Source organism: Balaenoptera musculus, chromosome 1 (assembly GCF_009873245.2).
Source record: "Balaenoptera musculus isolate JJ_BM4_2016_0621 chromosome 1, mBalMus1.pri.v3, whole genome shotgun sequence".
NCBI classification, from domain to species: domain Eukaryota; kingdom Metazoa; phylum Chordata; class Mammalia; order Artiodactyla; family Balaenopteridae; genus Balaenoptera; species Balaenoptera musculus.
The window spans coordinates 33,028,258-33,048,227 of record NC_045785.1 but is presented as its reverse complement, the minus strand read 5'-3'; the positions used below and the strand labels follow the sequence as shown (position 1 = coordinate 33,048,227).

Genomic DNA, 19,970 nt, shown 5'->3' with positions numbered 1-19,970 from the left:
CTCATTCAGTATCTACAACTGTTTTTTAAATCCCATTATTAAAAACTGGAGTAACTGGTAACATATAGATCAATGACTTGTAAACAATAAATTTAAGTTAAAATAATTAACTGTTAAAACGTAATCTTTAACACACATGCCTTTCTCTTAGGACTTAACTTCCCAGAATGACCGTTGCCTTTTTTTTTTTTTTTTTTTCAGAATGACTGTTTTCTTACCATAAGCATTCCAATTTCCCAAAAGAAGTTTCACAAACATAACTACCTTGAACTCCTGAAATACCATTCTTCACTAAGAACCCTCTAGATTACATAGAAGACAAGGTAGCATGCAAGGAATTCTGAATCTGTTAGGCAGTTCACTCAACTATCATACCGAAAGGATTTAAATTTTTTTTGCTGGGGGGAGGGAATGAAGAAGAGTGGGAGAGAATGAATACAGCCCCATTGTCTTATTGCTTGAAAACTCCTAATTTGAATCTATAACATATTCCTACTAACCACTGGACTTGAACATCAGAAGTACAGCTTCTTTTCATCTTAAATACAGCTTTTCAGTCCAAATCTGCATAAACAAACTTTGTCCTTCAATCTTTCAACTCCTCGGCAGTTTTTCAAGGTCACTTTTGCGAGCAACGACAAAGGCCTGCATCTAGCAACTTTGACTGCTACACCACTCCAATTCCAAGAGCCCAAAATCTAAACCCCTATCGATCCTCTCAGGTAAATCCTTTACTCAAGGGGAAGGCAAACCAACACCCTCCAAACTTCTCCCCTAACAGGGCCTGCTCCTCTTCCCTACCCGAAGGCTGAGTGCCGCCAGTTCACTGCTCCGTGCTGAGTCTGCTGCAGGAATGTTCCAATGACCTTCATTCCATATTTGCAAATAAAAAGAAAACAAAGAACTGCTTTTTCAAATCAAGTGTATTATAGATCTTAGTACACGGCATGGAAGATTTCACTATTCACAAGAATAGGCTGGTTACCGATTAGCCAGCAACCTACATTCGTTTCATAGCCCTAAAGAGGGAAAAAAAATACCAAGGGCAAAAGACAGGGTGCCTGTACTCTTAACTTTCCTATTCACAAACTGCAGGTAAATTAGGATTTTAAAGATATCATATAGAAAATGAAAAGCATTTGGCTCACATCATTTAAAGGAACCAGATCAACACCTGACAAAATGTGTGAAACTGGCAGAAAAAGATCTGCTCTTGTCACTGCCAATATAGTGGAGATGTTTCTAACCAGCATTATAAGCTAAAATGTGCATTTTAAAACAAAGATTGTTAATTAATCGGTACTTATTAGAATCTAGAAGCAGACAGGTAAATCAAGAAAGTTATGGGAGAATTTCATACTGGCATGTGGGCCTTTACCATTAGAACCTGCATCACTGCAAATCATATTTTCACATGAATTTAGAACAGCAATGGTGTTGCTTCCACCTCTGAAAACACAAATGTCAACAAAGTGCATGGAAACAGAAAAAGTCTTACAACAACTCAGCTTATTCTGTAGGAAAGCTTCAGTGCACTTGAACAAAGGAAAATTATTTGGAAAACAGATAAGTTTACCGAATGCAAAGAGAAAGTGCTTTGCTTCTGTGTGCCCCTGAAAAATGATTAGCCTTTCTTCATGTACGTGCTCTAGTCAATACTCAACTAGGAAAAGAAATCCTAGTTGAAGGGCATGCAAAATCTAAACAGAGCAAGGTATTCTAGGTGCACCAAAAGGTATGCATGGAATGTAAAGTGGCCATTTTCTGAAACAGTGCAACTTGTCTACACTCTCTGAAGCTAAACAGTTTCTACCATTTTAACACAAAACAAAGAATTAAACTTACCGGGAACTGCATTAATTTTACATGTAGTTATTTATATCTCCTCGGACAGGGAGAATTTAAGTCACTCCTATCCCTCCCCCCCAAAAAAGGACGGAGGAAACAAAAGGCAGCAGGAGATGCAGAAACCTGAGTCTGGAATGTCCACTCCAGTGAAAACCCGAACAGCTGTCCCCCCACCCCCCCAGCAAACTATTCGCCATTTTTCTTTGTCTTTCAGCTGACCCCTGCCTCAGTGAAAAACTCCGAGGCTCCAATGAAGCCCTGCAGCCTCCTTCCACTTTAACAGTCAAAGGCATTCAATCTAGCATGCTATTTGACACCAAACCTTGCCTCCAGAGTGGTCCTATTGGCTGAGCTGCTTTATCAGCTAAGAACACAAAACCATGATTGGCTGTTCACGTCATCAGTTACCTCCTTCGTACACTTCCTGTTTTAAAGTTACCTTGAGCAGCAGAACAGGGGTCAGATCCAGACTTCAAACTACGAGGAACTTAAGGCTTCAAAATGCCTGGCAAATGCACACAGCAGATGCACTAGGGCCACATGTGCTTCCAAAACAGAAGATACTGAAAATTTAGAATTGTTCTTAAAATCATGCGACAGGGTTGTTACAGTTCCCACCCAAAGGATTTCTTATTGGCTGTCAGAGTTCCATTTAAAAAATTTAAGGTAATTTAACTGCTGCTGATTGGGCATCAGAGATGTCTGTAAGATACTGCTACAGTATCCTATGGCAGTAAACCAGAGAAGCAATGTGCACAAGGTCGGAAAGTTGTGACTTAACTATCTTCAGTTTTCTGTTAAGCATTAACAGAAGAAGAAAAAGAAAACTGGGTGGGCTAAATCCAATGTCACCAAAGAAAATACAGCTTCTTTAAAGTAACGAAGAGTGATATCAATGGTCATACAATAGTTTGCAAGATTTCCAAAAAGGCATCTATCATTATGTCCATGGTAATTTTAAAAGCACACATTAGTACCATGATGTGTAATAAATCACTTTATTTTGAAATACAAACTAATCTAAATAGGAAAATTCTGGGATAATGTATGAAGTTAGTGACAGGGACAGTGGCATTTTCAAAAAGTCTACCAGGAACCCAAGAGGGAAATATAATGATAAAGGGGAAAAAAAATTGGCAAAGATGAGTGAACATCAGTGAATATACTGTTTAAAACACAATATAGTTTGACAGATTAACTAATTTATTTAGAGTGGTTATAAAATGTTGCTGATTAGCTTTTAATATGACAGAGTTTTGATATCATAGAAGATAAACTTTTCTACCACATTTTCAAGAATAAGCAGCAGGGGTGATCTCAAGAGAGATTATAAGTATCGTGGTTACTGAAGACATTCTGGGGTGCTGAAGTTTAACCAGTGGCAGTCAAAGACTTGTTTATGGACTGTGGGCCCAACTGTTCAGGTTTTAAGAGGAGCCTCCTAATATGGTGAAAATCAGTTAATACATATATTTTTTAATATTCAAATAGAAACATCTCACTATCACCTGAGGCCTTTAACAATCTCCTTATATCTGCTTCCTCTCATCAAAGCAAAGTATCCCAGGACTAAACAACATAACTGTTTTGCCAGGTAGATGAGACCTTTTCTAGAAAAACCCTGGTTGATCTTACATGAGCGGTCATTATAGGCATACGCAGAGATCCAGCAGGTCCCTGAAATAGAAGCAAGGCAGACTCTCCAATCACTTTGCCATATTAACTTCTCTTAGAGAAAGAGTGAGGTGCAGAGAAGTTAAGCAACTGGCCCCTAGCCATTCATCTAGGAGTCAAACTCAGGTCCCATTTAGGGTGGTACTCTTCCCATGGCACTACACTGCTTACCAAGACATGGAGCACCTCAGGGCACATCCAAGGAAAATCTCAGGTGTCACATACAGTCCTTCACTGTTATCTATGGGGAACTGGTTCCAGGACCCCTGCATTTACCAAAATCTAAGGATGATCAAGTCCCTTATATTAAATGGTGTTAATATCGCTGGCCCTCTGTATCTGAGTTCAGCATTCACAGATACAGCCTGACTGTATGTATAGCTGGCATAAATCATTACACCCAACTTCACTAATTTAAAAATTACAAATTCGACTAATGTTTAATTTGATATGTTGGTTAGAGATCTAGCTAAGTATCTGACAAACAGCACTCTATAAGTTGATACAAATTTTATTACTAAACTACTAGAAACATTTAACCAGTAGCAAATCACTTGTATAATTTATAAGGACTTGAAACAACTAAATCATTAAAAACACCTTACATTAAAATATTAAGGAAATGCATGGCAATTTCACTATGGCATCTAAATAAGAGCTTAGCTATGCTAACAGGGTGCGCTGTTGGATGATTCCTGAAGCTTCACAGAGTTACAGGTATTGTAGTTCTTTTCTGAAAAGTTTAGATCACAGATTCTGAATAGCTACCAGCCTCGGAAGAGAAGGCAGAAAGCCAACAGGCCAGTTGTGTGCCTTATTCACACTAGGGCCTCTCTTAACCTCAACACTGGGGGTCAAGTCAGCTGCAAGGAAGTAAAGAAGCTCCTTTGAAGGGTGGGAGGCACAGGAATATGGAAAACATGTTCACATCACTGATCATTAATTAGTGTCGCTACGGCAAAACAATAAACACTTGGAAGTCAGGCAGAGCTAGATGCAAATTCTGATTCCTCTACTTATTAACTGTATGACACCGGGCTAACCCTGAGCCTCAGTTTCCTCATCTTAATATATGTTTATCACCATCTATATCACAGAGCCACTGTAAGGATTAAATGAGCCAGCATATATAAAGTATACTGTACCGTGTCTGAATAAGCATTGGAAAAAAAATGTAAAGTACTAAAGGTCATCCAATCCAAATTCCTTGTTTTATGCAGCGGTTAAGATTCAGAAAGGCCTAGCTCCTTAGGGCCCCAAAGCTACCACAAAGCCATGTCTCTCTTCTATCTCCAGCATACCCTGCAACCCTGCAGAAAGAAACTCCTGAGCCATAAAGGGCAGTACAGGAGGACTTCCCAGCTGCTACTAAAAACTCTTCCCCAGTTTTTATGATGGAAATCCGTGCCTTTCACCACCAATCCTGGCTGAAGTCTGGTTATTGTTCCAAAAGCCTACCCTTTGACTCTGCTTTTGATGTACCAGATTAAACCAAACATGTCTCTTGATACTTTGTGAAGGTCTTTGGCATACTTTTTATTAGTTCTTGGCAGTTTGCAAGAAAAACACTTCAACCCCTATTTCTCATCAACAGTCATCTTAGTAGAATTCAAGCCACTAGTGGGAAGATAACTCAAATTATCCTAGAATTTCCATCTGGCACTCTCACTTAGGATAGCTTTCTCTAGCTTGTCATTACTGTGGACTAAGAGCCTCATTGGATCTCTGAGATTCTAACTCATATTCTTCCCTGGTCCTGCATCTCAACAGCCCTCTACACCAGACAATTGCATCATCTTGCCCTAATAAACACCCTGAGACAAAACGAGTGCATGTGGTTACATGGGTCAAGCTTTAATGCTCCCAACGAAGGCAGGGTGGGAACTGATGCGCTTAGTCAGGAAACTGATTTTGAATCACAATTACCTACTTACTAGCTGTATGACCTAGGCCAAGTTACTTAACCATCTCTGAGCTCACTTCATGTGTAAAATGAAACAAGTAACATTTCATTTTCTTCATGTAAAATGAAAAAATAACACCAACTCACAGAAGTGTTGAGGCTTAAGTGAGTTAAAGCACTCAGCATTAATACCTAGCATGTGGTAGGTATTCAATTAATATTTAAATATACACTTGACTATAGCACCTATCATATAATTACTTTTTATCATGTCTCTATTACCAGAGGAAGGCTTCTTGAAGGCAGCAACTGTGTCTTATTTATATCTACATATATCCTCAGTGCTCAGTACAGAGATATAAATCACACCTGACCTTAGCCATAGTGTCAGTGAAATAACAGGGAGTAGTGGGGACTGATGAAAACTGGAGAGTGCACGTCTCATCTAAAGGGGCAGCTACTGAGGAATTCCCTGGTGGTCCAGTAGTTAGGACTCGGCACTTTAACTGCCAGGGCCCTGGGTTCGATCCCTGGTCAAGGATCCCACAAGCCATGCGGCGCAGCCAATGGTGGGGGTGGTAGGGGGCAGCTACTACTGAGCTCCAACTGATGAGGGCTATGGAAGAATGCTGGTCCACTGCGGTAAGAGCTTCAGATTCAATAAAAGAAGCAAAAGCCAGATCCTGGACACAAAAAGTTGATGCTAGCATAACTCCTGATATAGCATCCTGAAGAATGACTAAAGAACCAGAGTTATGGCAGAAGTTGGCCTCAACCACCATGACAATTCCTGCCAAGGACAGGGTCTTGCTCAGTACCCCAGATTACCTGATCTTGGAGGTTACACTGTATTCCAGCAGAAGCAAAAAGAGCAGCAAAGAACCTGGGCTCTTCAGCGGCCTGAACATTTTATTGATGGTGTCCTTAACTGACCCTTTTGGACTAGTAAGCAAACCTGTGGGTCCCAGGAAATATCATAGAAGAGAATCTCTAGAGAAAAATGAACTTCTCATATGTTGAGATGGGGAAATGAAGCCATATTCATTTGACTATTAAATTTGTTGTGTGCCTTATTATATACTAAGCTGATGAGATGGATGTATATAGCAGTTTGTTTTGCACTTATGTTGTTATAAGTTAGTGGGATTGGGGTATTTTTTTTAAGAACACCTTTAATCCAAGCAGCCAGAATCAAGCAGCATTAGTATTTTGGGTTATACACTTTTTTCTCATGTAAATGAGATGTGAGGTTGAGTTAGTCCCCCCAATATTAGATAATACCATACAAAAATACTATACAAACTGTTTTGTAATCTTGTTTCACTTAAATAATGTGAATAATTTTCCCTATCAAATACAGACCTGTATCATTTATAATAATTGAATGATATTCCACTGGATATAATTTTTTAATCAGTTCCATATTACTGAATAATTTCAATGTCTTCAATTTTAAAATACTGTAAATAGCATCACAGAGAACATCCATTATGCCCATTCCTTGTGCCACTACCCTCATTATGTCTTCCAGAACCCTTGCAACAGCTTCATAAATAGCATCATTTTGTCTGGTTTTAAAAAAAAAAAGAAAAAGAAAAAGGAAACCAGATTGTTTTAATGTTAAATCTTTCCATTTTCAATTTTGTTTCAATTTTTTAAAAAACGTATAAGCAGATCAAAGAAAATTGAGCGCTGCCAGATTGTAACTTCTGACCCGTATCTTTCACCTGACTTGGTTCTGAACAACTGTTAGCTATTTAGCAAATCAAAATCACCTTCAAGGTTTAAAAAAAGGTATGTCGACACATATCTGAAAGTATCTGACAGATGTTCTGAAGATAATCCCCAAAGAAGTCCCAGAAACATTCTGAGCAATGATAACATCGTTAGAATAAGGAACATGGTGCTGGTGCTCAGTAAATGGCTGCTCAATAAATAAATGAATAAAGTAAACTAATATATGAGACCATAAGTGGATTATACATTCTGAATTATTTGTTTTTTAAAAATAAATTATATTCTCCAAAGCACAAATGAAGACCAATGGATGGTAAACTACTCTAGAGAGTCCAGTGGTTAATAATGCATGTAGAAGGACAACACAGTGACTGATGAACAGCAAATGCTCCAAAAGATGGAGGCTGCTACTATTATTACTGTTATTTGCAATGGGACTAGATGGCCTTTGAAATCACATTCATCCCTAAGAGTCTATGTTAGTTTGGGAACATATCTTACATGTTCCCAGAAAAGTCCCTTCCCACTATTGGCCAAACTATGAATCCTATACAAAAGGATTCATTTTTTTATTCATAAACTCTCTACACCAGAATTGCTCAACTGGGCTCCACTCCACACCAGTCATAACATGAAATGCTTATTAGGTGTTCTCACAAACAGGGTTCCATGGCCAAATAAGTTCGAGAAACAATGCATAATGTATCCTTTCTCTTGAAGGGTTGTTAAGGGATATGAGCACAAACGTTCTCAATACTAACTCTGCAGAAAAGAAATGCATTTCACGTTGCCCATTACTTTGTCAAGGATCCTTTTTTCATCCCCAGAGGACACTTATTAGCATTGTATAAGAACTAATGTTCAGTGGAACAGCTTGGGAAATGCTGCTCTAAGCCACTTACAAATTTTAGTGAAATGAAAGGAAGACCACAGGCAAGTCTATTCTGGTCAGAATGGTCAGTTTATTCTTCAAAAATGGTTGGAGTTTTACACACATTATGGCATTTCCCTTTTTAATGAAAATGACATTAAATATCACCATAAATAGCAATCCTCTGCCTCTCAAATAACTGCCAACCGAGTATGCTTTGCTTCTTAAAAAGGCCCCAACTTTGTCATTTGATAATGAGCAAATTCTAAGCTACTTACCTTCAGGGTACAATAATAGTGTTTGAGACAGTTAAAAATGACAAAAATGTTCAGATTGCATGTACTTTCTTTTTTCTCTTTTAAATGGACAGATCATGCCACTGGTGAGGGGATACGTTTTCTTAACACTGGGCAAAGAATCTCACTTCATATAGATAATGGAAAATCTGCAGCTCCTGAGGACAGGGTTAACAGTAATTAGGGGATTTTGAAAACCTTCAGTAACTCTAACAAATTTAAGCCAATGATAAGATATAAAATATTCTATGCTCCAATATCATTTCCTATGAGTCACTGAAGCATTTACTGAAGCACTGCTCAAGATCACTATTTTAGCTCATATTCATGAATGCGTTTAAGAATAATTCTTGAACCTGATTTATAACAATATACTGTTGATTTTAAATAAGGGTGTTCATTTAAATAGGACACCTTATATACCTTGAACATGAAGATTTGAACCTTTAATTTAAACCTATTCTACTGGAAACATTCAAATGCAAAGGTTAGACTAGTCCCTCTCTCTAAAAACTGCACCTTAAGTTTATCCATCAGAAAGCTCTCACTGTATAAAAGAAAGTACAACAGATTTAAACGCAATCTGCAGACAGGTAAGAACTTAAACCAAAATGGAAAATACAACTCCCATGCTGAGAATGAGTAAAGAGGTTACCTCACTGCTATCAGGTACAGCACTGCTAAAACATGGAGAGGTGTGGGAAGGATGCAGCAAATTTTGCAACCTGGCAAAAATTTCTGCAGGCAGGGAGATTTTTTTCCTGAACCATTCCACAATGTTGTCTTTCTGCTTACTTCAAAGAAAATGTTATCCAGGTGACTACAAATCAAACTGACAGTCCTACTTCAACTGACTATTTCTATAACTAGAAAAAATTTCAAATGACTATAATGCAAGTCCCTTCCCGGACAAAATGATAAAACTGGTTGTTCTGATTTCAATAATCATTGCTCTTTGGCAAACATGAAGACTTTTTCTTCTCATCAGAATCACTACCACTCAGCACCTGGGGATTAACAGAGGGGATCAGGAAACAACCTAACCCTGAAACAAATGATCCTACGACTTTGCGGATTCAAAAGTAATACTGACCTCACAGCGGTCCACTAGAAATCAGCTCCTAAACCACAACAGCACAACTAAATTAGACTATTTCTTTCATGTCAAGTGGCTCCCCCCCCCCCCCCCCCCCCCCCCACCCCCCCCCCACACCCCCCCCCCCCCCGCCATGTAGAAATCTTACTGTACATAACACAGCAGATGATTACAAAGCCTCCTCATCAAGGAAGCTCTAATTGGCTGTCAGGCAGATTTTATGCTATTCTCAAAAGAAAGTGATGTGTTCTCTCACTTATTAAGGTCCATTCAGTGACAGGCACCTACCATATGCTACTGTATTCATTTTTCAGTAAGTACTCTATAAGATAGGTATTCTTAACCATTACTTTACAAAGGAAGAAACCAAGGCTCAGACAGGTTAAGAGTCTGACCACCCCGCTCCCCCACGGAGGGTAAACACCTTACAGAAACAGAATTCTTTCCCAGGTCTGACTCCAAGGTCAGCAACTACACTGGCCCCTCCCAAAGGCACTTTTGGGCCAAAGTATTTCAAATCCATTTCCTCCTACAATTAATCTACTAATATTATGTTAGGTGCTTTGAGTCTCTGTGGGAAAATACTAAAATGACCTTGTAGCCTTCCTAACTAGTCACAGTACATGCATGCAAAACTGAATAAACAAAATGAAAAGAGAGACTGTGAGACATCAGATAACTCACAATCAGTTTGCTGTAAGCACAAGAAATAGAATGGAAAAGAACAACTTGCTGGCTAAGGAATGTTCTTCTTAGGTTGTATGCCTGAGGCTGGAATGAACCTCAAGGAGGTCATTTGTGACCTTAATAATGTCCTCTGCTATTCTCCCTCCTGTGAATGAGGCAAACTTGTCAAAATAAAAAAGGTGCCTTAGGGCTTCCCTGGTGGCGCAGTGGTTGAGAATCTGCCTGCCAGTGCAGGGGCAAAGGTTCGAGCCCTGGTCTGGGAAGATCCCACAGGCCCGTGAGCCACAATTGCTGAGCCTGCGCGTCTGGAGCCTGTGCTCCGCAACACGAGAGGCCGCGATAGTGAGAGGCCCACGCACCGTGATGAAGAGTGGCCCCCACTTGCCGCAACTAGAGAAAGCCCTCGCACAGAAACGAAGACCCAACACAGCCATAAATAAATAAATAAATAAAATTAAAAAAAAAAAAAAGGTGCCTTAGAGTCACCTCTGCCATCAAGTCAATGCTTCCAACAGGAAATGCCGTCCAGTGGAATGAGCACTAGCCTGGGAATCCAGTAATCTGGCATACACTTGGCTCTGCCCTTACATAGAAATGACCTTGTCAAGGTCATCACACTCTTCAGGGCCTCAGTACAAAGGGTGTGCCTGAAAGAACCAAAGGTCACTTCCCGAGCTAAGATGTAAGAGTTTTTCTTTTTCTCATCATATTCTATGGTGTCAAGAGAACACTGTTTAAGGGACTTCCCTGGTGGTCCAGTGGTTAAGAATCCGCCTTCTTCTTCTAGGGATGCAGGTTAGATCCCTAGTCAGGGAACTGAGATCCCGCATGCTGCGGGGCAGCTAAGCCCACAGGCTCTAGAGCCCACAACTAGAGAGCCCTCGCACCGCAACGAAAGATCCTGCATGCCCCAATGAATATCCCATGTGCCGCAACTAAGACCCAATGCAGCCAAATAAATAAATTAATTTAAAAAAATTTTTTTTTAAAAAGAGAAAACACTGTTTAAGAGTAAGGGTTTCACAAACTGTGTAAGAATTAAGAGTTACAGACTTATGTTTGAATCTGGGCTCTGCCACTGACTGGCTGTGTGACCTTGAGCAAATTACTCCTCAGTTTCCTCATATGTAAAAATAAGGGTGGTAATAGTACCTATCTCATACTGTGTGAGGATAATATATATATTTATACCCTTGCTGGTTCAATGTAAGCACTCAATAAAAGGCAGTAACTATGACATTCCTGAATTTTATTCATATATCTTTAGTGGCTCAGTACCTCTGAACTAAGAAGTTAGAAAGGGGAATTTCAAAACTGCCTCAAAAAGACACCTACCATGGCCCCACATTTCACTCTGCCTTCTCCGTAAGTGGAGATAAGGAACCTTGAATCTTTTCTAGTGCCATGAATCAGTTTTGCCCAATGGAAAATGTATAAGCAAATGAAGTAACAATTATTTGTTATAAGGATTAAATAAGATGACATAGACACAGTCTGTAAAGTACAAAGCATTAGTATGATTTCTGCTTAGAAGACAAAGCTGATGTTCACAAGGTTTTAGTATATACTCAGATCTACTCAGACCTCCTGGGAGTTCAAGATTTCTAGGGTGGTCAGTTCCAAATTATATCAATAACAAGGCCCAGCAATTGGCCCTGGGTTAATGTAGAATGTACATGGGCTAATGTAGAATGAAAGTGTCACTGGTGCTGAAGAACTACCACCAAGAAATGCTTGCTGAATAAAAAAGATATTTATATGTATACACTTGTTTTTATAACCTCGACCAGATTTGCTAAAAAAGAAACTAAGTTATGGATGCCATAACAGTCTTCATATTTGATTAACTTAATGACTAAGCCAAATGAAGCTGAGATGACCAATGTACAAAATGTATGGCAAGCCCTGTTTTCCCTCATACTTTTGACTCTATCTTCCACACTGCAATGTAATTACAAACATGAGGGAGGAGACCCTCACCTAATCATATCAAGACACAGAGGAGTTAAGACTTCCAATTCACTGGTCTCCCCTTGAAACTTGAATTATTTAAAGGTTTCCATGCAAAACTGGAATTGCAAATATTTTGTTGTAACCAGTTTTAATTTTACACATCATTGAGGATAAGCATATCCTAGGATCACCCCACAGTTTGAAGAAGGTACTAGGTTTTTAGATAGGTCCCAGTATTTGGGGACAAACATCCTAAAGATCTGGTGATGTTTGAAAAAGCTCCCCAGTGAGCTCTTTACACTATGCACTTGGTAGTTCCTCACTGCTTGGCATTAATCATTTCCATATATAGAAAGACTATGTCAGCAACATTCTGAAGCCTGGTTTTAAAGGATGCAGATTCTTAAGCTTTCCATACATATTCTCCCCATTATCTACCTGGGTTCAGAAAAACTCCAGCAGTTTACTTTGTAAATCCCTCCCTTCACAATAGAAACCAAGGGATACAATTTAAATACCTAGTTGAAAAAATTATAATCTATATGGTTACTATTCTGTGATTTGAACAGTACAAAAATTCTTATTGTAATTATTCAAATAAATACAAATTCTTACTCAAATTCCCCACTCAATACACTCCTAACACCCAGAAGTCAAAGAAAGATGATCCACTGTGAAATATAAAACTACCTGGGAGTTTGACAAGTCAGGTTTACATTGATAGCATGACATAGTAGATAAAACTACAAGCTTTGACATCAGGCAAGTTGGATGTGAATCCCAGCTCGACCACTGAGTGACACTGGACAAGCTACTTAACCTCTCTGATCTTCAATTTTCTCATCTGCAACATGGGGATAATGCCTACCTAACAGGAAATGTGTTAAATGTGCTCCAAAATGTCAATTCCCTTCCTCTACCACTTTCCCCTTTTCTCTTGAAAATTCAATTTCATTCACATAAAACTGAGAAATGTGAAAATCACAGGAGTTTCTTGAAAATGGTATAAAAACTGAAGTGTAACATCTATCTAAAGCTGAAAGAACCACCTAAGACAGACAAGGAAAAACAAATTAGGAAAACACAGAGGTTTAACAAATGTGTTTCCATGATCCCCAAACCTTGGAAGGAACAAATGTAGAACAATCCAAGTTACCACAATTCAATGGAAAAGTAAGGTACCCCCAACAAGCTGACTCTAACAACTCTCAATTAGAACAAAAGCTTTTTGAAATATGAACCACAGAGAGTTGACAAGTCCTCTAACTTAAGACAAGATGCAAGAAGCTATGCACGAGCTTATTTTCGTTCCCGGCTGCTTATTTAAAAAAAAAAAAAAAAGTGTGTATCAAGGTGGGTGCATTTTTTAGTCATATATAAAAAGAAATAAATGAGCCAAGATCCAGGATCTCTGTCAAGCGCTCTTCCACTAAAGAGGAACCTAACGATATCCTTTCAAACAAATAATTGCCAAGTATCTGATATTTACTAAGAAGAGCAGCTTTGGAAACTTGGAAACTCAGCCCTGAACTGTATCTTTCCTAGAACAGTAAAACTTCATGTAGAACACCTCAAAACTAGCAGCATGGTGCTGAGACCCGATAATCTATAACTACTCTCTTAATATAATCCCCAAATCGTAAAATTCCAAAAATGCTTCTACTTTTTCACTCCTATAGATCTGTCACTACTTAATGCTGTGCCTCCTAGGCTCGGCATTCAGTTATTAAGACCATGCACACCCATCCAGCAGAAACCCTCTCTCGGTCTGGGTCTGTTTACTTGCTCCTCACACCACTGCCCAGGTCTGGTAACTACGGACTCCAGGGCTCCACCAAAACCTCAGTGTTTCAAAACTGGGACTCCCTAGCAAAATTCCTGATCTGATCCTATTGTTCGTCGGGTATGTCTCTAGGGCCCTGATGCCCTCTCCTCCTATACCATGCCCTCAGACCTGGCACCCGTGGACATCAGGGTCATTCCCTGTGTTACACTCCAAGTCTAGCACCCCTGGATCTCGAAGATCCTCTCAACCTGTAACTCGGGTTTCAGTGTTTCCAAACCTGGCACCCTTGGCGCTTGCACGGCCCTATCCCGGGCCATGCACGTTCCATGGAGGGTACCTCTGGAATCTGGAGTGCCTCCCACTCCCGGCCATGCACAGGCTACCCGCGAAGTACTGGCCAGACCATCTCCCACTCTTCCCCCTTAAGGCCTCTAGGCTCGCCCCCAACCTCCACCCCACGCCTGCGCCGTAGGGGGTCATCACCCTGCAGCCAGAGAGCCCCAGACGCGCGCATCCCTACAGCCTCCGACTCCTTCATCACCCCCTAGGCCAGAGCCAGCGCGACCAATAACGTGCCAGGTCCTCGGCCTCCCCGCCACCGACCAATCACGAGCAAGCCCCCCCTCCGTCGCCTTCCGCCAATGGGAGAAAGCCCGCGGGCCGGGCCGACAAGGCGTACGGACCCCAAGAGCGCAGCGGCGGCGACAGCGGCGGGCACGGCGAGAACACAACATGGCGGCGGGCAGGCCGCACCGAACTACAGCAGCAGCCGCGCGAGGGAAGTGAGGTCTCCGCCGAAGGCGGGAAGCGCCGCCCCTCCCCCCGCCACCACTACTCACCTCTACCCCTTCCTCCCGCGGATGCTCCCGCACACTCACACGCCTCTGCTTAGAAGTCCAAGGAAGAGCAGAAGCCGCCCCCGTGCTCCTGCGGAGTCGGGCAATGCAGAGACCTGGGCACGGCGGAGGGGAGGGGGAAGCGTGCGTCACGGAGAACGGAGCGCGCGCGAAGCGGGGGTACAAACAAGATGGCGGCCACGCCGTTTGCACCGTTTCCCCCCCTCCCCCTCCCCCTCACCTCCCCCTCCCCCTCCCCGTTCCCCTCCCTTGGCGCTTCGACTCCCAGTGTCTTTAATGCGCAGAAGCTTAGTTGCTTGAAGTCTCGCGAGAATTGAGAAGGGGGCGATGACTTGGTGAGGCGGAATGAGAGGCGAGAACCTTCTGACCCCGCCCCCTTTGGGGGATCCGGAGGCGTTTAGTAGTGATCTGCGTAGAGCGTTTTACCTTTGTGGACCTCTGCTGTGGTGCGCACGCTTTTGAATTTTAGGGGAATAAAGTTTTTGTGAGTTTTTTATTTTAATTTGGGCGGAAGCAAAGCTGGGGGCTGGAGGGCGACATGGGAATGCCAAATTAAGTGCGCCTTTAATGATAGCTACCAGTACCGTAAAAGAAGGGCTATAACACCAAAACTGTAAAATGATATACTCCAAAATAAAGAGCAGCACTTCCCAATAGTGGTCACTTGTAACCTTACGTCAACATGGACATTGCTTTTCTCACTTGAATGCAGAGTTTAAAACTTCTTCAAAAACAATTGGAAACTAAACTGCAATGAACATTATATCTTTTTCATACTTTACTGCTTTAATCTCCACAACTACTTGGTCGAAGGCATCAGCATTATGTTTATTTCACTGGTGATAAAACTGAAGCGCAAAAAAGGTTAAATTGATCAAGGCTCCGCAGCTAGTAAGTGTTGAAACTCAGTTTAAATAGCCCCCAAACCTGTAGATAAATGCATCAAATATGTATTGAGTAGAATTATCTACAGTGAGACAGTTTGCATTAGGTTGCAGGCACAAAGAGAAGTGAGACTGCTCCTGCTGGTGGTTACCTTGAATTTTACAAATGACCTTACAGCCTTTCTGAGACTTGTGTTGCAGGGGTCCTCAACAATAAAATCAATACACTATTATTATTTTCTTCCTTTGAGTTTATAACTCTGGTGATAAAGTAGTTGAGAATAGTGGAATAAACCCTTGACTTGAACTCAGGAAAATTGTTTTCAACTCCAACTTTAATAAATCTCACTTCAGGCATTCAATGAATATTTGATGAATGAATGAACAAAACCTAACTAGTTATAAGACACCTGACTTCACTGAGTCTCGATTTCTTCATCTGTAAAATGATCTAATTCCTACCTCCTGGGAGTGTTGGGGAGATTGAATGAAATCGCATAAGGGAGAGTGCTTTGTAAATTGCAAAAGTGTTATAAAGAAGTTAGTGATAATGATTTTTCAGACCTGAGAAATGGCGTAAAAAATTAAAAACAGACTCAAGAAATAGTATGTTGAGATAGATAAGCTTAGCTAATGGGAAAAAGCTAGGTAAGTCTTTCTACAAATATTTATTGAGCAATTATTGCATATACTGTGCTTGTGAAAGAGAAGAAAAATGTGCAGGAAGCAGCACAAATTAGTATTATTAGTTATCATTATTATAATTAAGTATTGACAGTATATAGGGGCTGCAGTCAGTTTCCCTCCGGGAGCGTGGAAATCAGGTTGCCCTCAGAATTAAACTAATAAAAATTTACATAGTAGAAGAAATTAGCTAATGGTGATAGTAAGCATATTTAACAACTGGTACTGCTCAAGCACTGATCTACCAGATGTGAATTCCAGGAAGGGTCCAAGAGATATCCCTCTGTGCTAGGTGTTAACCCTTCAGTTGCTAGTTTTTAAATAGGTCCCAGGGGAGGGGAGTTGTCAGGAGAGTTGAAACAGCAGCTATTTACCAGCTAGTACCAAAGTATTTCAGTATTTTAATAGTTGGTATTATAACTGGCAACAGTCACACTAGTACATACAGGCTGAATATTAGTCCTTGCTGTAGACTGTGGTTATCAATATTCTCTGCCCTTCCTTTTCTAAAACCCTCCCCATCTGGCCTGTCCCTAGGAGGTTATACTTCTCACCCTAATGCCATCAAGCTAGGCTTTGTTTTGGTCAGTGAAATGTGAGTAGAAATAGCTTGATCCAGTTCTGAGCAGAAATGTATGGGCCATCTCATGATTCCACCATATTTTTCCTCAGCCCTGAGAGGATCATGTTGCAAATAGAGCTGCTTTTCTAGCTTTGGTCCCAGAATGAAGATGTGCAGAGCCACAGCTAACGCACAAGACATGTAATGTGAGTAAGAAATAAACCTTTGCTATAAGCCACCGAGATTGTTTTAGTTGTTTGTTACTGCAACATAACTTAGCTGGCCTGAACTAGCAAATACAGTTCTGAAATTAGCTATCTGTAGGGGTAAGCCAAGAGCTTAGCTACAAGCATGATCAAAAAATAAACCAGACTCTGATCCAGTTCATATGAAAGGAATCTCAAGGCAGATGTGATTGTAATTTAATAAACAGAAGCCTAATCAATCTTGTCAACCAATCATTCTGTGTCCTATTTGGAGAGAGAGTCTGTGAACCAAAGGGCTTAATCAGCCATGACAACTCAAAACAGTGCAGTCACAGAGGCAAGCATTAGCATTGTCCCTCTGAGCCCTGTCTCAGTCAGGCCGACCTGGGCATTAACATTTCCTTGTCCATGTCATCCCTATAGTGGGTGAGAATATCTCAGCCTGCCTCAGCTAAGAAATGCTTCTTAAGATCAATGTGCTTTCCTGGCGTGATTCTATGCTCACCCAGCAAATGTATTGCCTGCAGGGACAGAATTTAGCGATCTGTCACCTAGAGGATCCAAGTTCTTTTGATAATTGCATTTTTCATTGTAAATTAATCTATTGGATTCTGGTTTATGTAGCTATCAGTTTTTGTGAACTTAGAGAATACAAGAGCCCCCCTGGGAGATGGTTCCATTCTGTGCTTACTATTAAAATCAGGCTTCTGAGTTTGCAAGGCTGAGGACCAGTTCTGGGATGATGGTAAATTCCTTAGAACTGTAGAGGGACCTGTCTAGACAACCAGCTGGACTACCTTAAGCTACACCCCTCTATCTCATTGTGTGCCTTCTTTGATCTCAAAGAAGAGCGGTAAGTGCTAAAGAAAGATATAATTCACGTGCTGTGGGAGTTCAAAAAGGGAGAGATTTCTTCCATTTAGTATGAAATAGTGGGAAGAGTTCAGGAAAGATTTGTGAGGATGTGACATTTAAAAAATGAGTAGAATTAGGGGAAGAGCATGCCATGTGTAGGTGGCCACTAGAGCAAATATAGGAAGCAGGGAATTGATGGAGGAAATATAGAATAAGAGGATAAGGAAGAAGAATCATCTGGAAAAATACATTGTGGTCAGATTAAGGCTCTTGGGTTTTATTTTCTGCTAAGGAGAGTTAGTGGTGGAAGTTTTTTTTTGTTTTTATTTTGTTTTACCATTTTAATCACTTTTAAGAGTACAGTTCATAGAATTTAAGTACTTTCACATCGTTGTGCAGCCATCACCACTATTTGTCTCTAGAATATTTTCATCATCCCATACTGAAACGCTGTGCCCATTAAACAATAACTCCCCATCCTCCCCTCCCCCAGCTCCTAGGAACCACTGTTCTACTTTCTCCCTTTGAATTTGACTATTCTAAGTGTATCATATAAGTGGAATTATACAATATTTGTCCTTTTGTATCTGGCATATTTCACTTAGCATAATGTGTTCAAGGTTCATCCATGTCATAGCATGTACCAAACTTTCATTTGTATTTATGGCTGAATATAGTATTCCATTGTGCATATATAGCACATTTTGCTTATACATTCATCCATCAATGGACATTTGGGTTGTTTCCATCTTTTGACTATTGTGAATAATGCTGCTATGAACATTGGTGTACAAATATCTGTTTGAGTTCCTGCTTTCAATTCTTTGGGATACATACCCCAAAGTGAAATTGCTGGATCATATGGGAATTCTATGTTTAATTTTTTGAGGAGCCACTGTACTGTTTTCCACAGCAGCTGTACCGTTTTACATTCCCAGTGATAGAAGTTTTTACAGAGGGGAGTGACATGGTCAAAACTGTGTTTAAAGACCATCTGGCAGAGATAACAGGATGGAGTAGGGTTGCAGAATGACCAGTTAGAGACTTCCACAACATATCAGACAAGATGTAACAAGAGCCTGAGCACATGTGTAGCAGTGAGAATGGAGGGAAGAAGATACAAATGCAGCGGTGATATTGCCAACGTAGGCTTGGAAGGACTGGACTGTTGATCAGCTGCTGTAGGGGTGAAGATCAAGAGAAATGAAGGTGTGTAGTATGACCCCCAGGTTTCCCACATGGGAGGATGGTAGTCTCCAGATGCAGACTTCTGGACTTCTCCAGAGCATGGCGAGTGGGACATTGTAAGCTCTAGGATGGACAATTGTTGTCTTGCCTGCTCAACACCCTTGCCCTTTCCAATGGTAATTGCACTCTACTTGCAGCCCAGCTGCTGAGCTCTGAAATCCATTGCCCTTTACCCCCAGGCCTCACTTCCCACAAGCTACTCCTGGCCGATGACTGAGCACAGCAGGGATTTTTGGACAGGCTTCTTCCTGGGGTAAGTGACACTCTTCTGATGGACAGCTTTGGCTCAAGGACTCCTCAGTGACCTCACAACCTTTCCTTGGAGCTGCATGGCAGTCTAAGGTGCTTCCACCTGGAACTCCTGCCTTCTTTCTTCTTCACTTAGGGTCAGACCTGTCTCACTGTCAGATGGTCCTCTCCCGGTCTCTTTTAGGTCTTGCCCCCATTTTCCCTCACAGGTGTTTTCCATGATAAATTTCTTGCATTTAACCCTGTCTAGGTGTCTGTTTTCTGAGGATCTGAACTGACACGAGGGGAGGGAGGATGAGATCGTAGTATCTCCTCTACACCCCATCAGCCATAGGGGTAAGCCTATGACCCAGTCTGACCAATCATAATGATCCCCACATCTTGGCCCAGTGCCTCCTCGGAATCTCTCTGCATCATTTGGCTCCCAGACCATCAGCTGCTTGGTCCACCTCAACCACAGACGTGGCTGACCAACTCTGAGTGAGGCCTCACAGTTCCACTTCCTGAGGCCAACTAGTTGCAAACATGGATTCTCTGGCTTCTCCTGCAATTTCCAGACCCTGAGGACACACCA

At 41.1% G+C, this 19,970-nt stretch overlaps 1 protein-coding gene across 4 annotated transcripts in view; it reads right to left on the bottom strand.

The window, feature by feature from the left end:
• Positions 1–14,935, bottom strand: part of NFYC (nuclear transcription factor Y subunit gamma) — a 62,732-nt gene extending 47,797 nt beyond the window's left edge. Inside the window, exon 1 of one of the 4 annotated variants that reach the window (XM_036844231.1) lies at positions 14,691–14,935. The gene's annotated coding sequence lies outside the window, so the exon portion shown is untranslated. Of the gene's footprint in view, positions 1–801; positions 948–1,845; positions 2,075–14,690 lie in introns of those variants that run through there. The other 3 variants (XM_036844205.1, XM_036844214.1, XM_036844224.1) reach the window with 3 other exon arrangements.
• Positions 14,936–19,970: the final 5,035 nt, after the last annotated feature.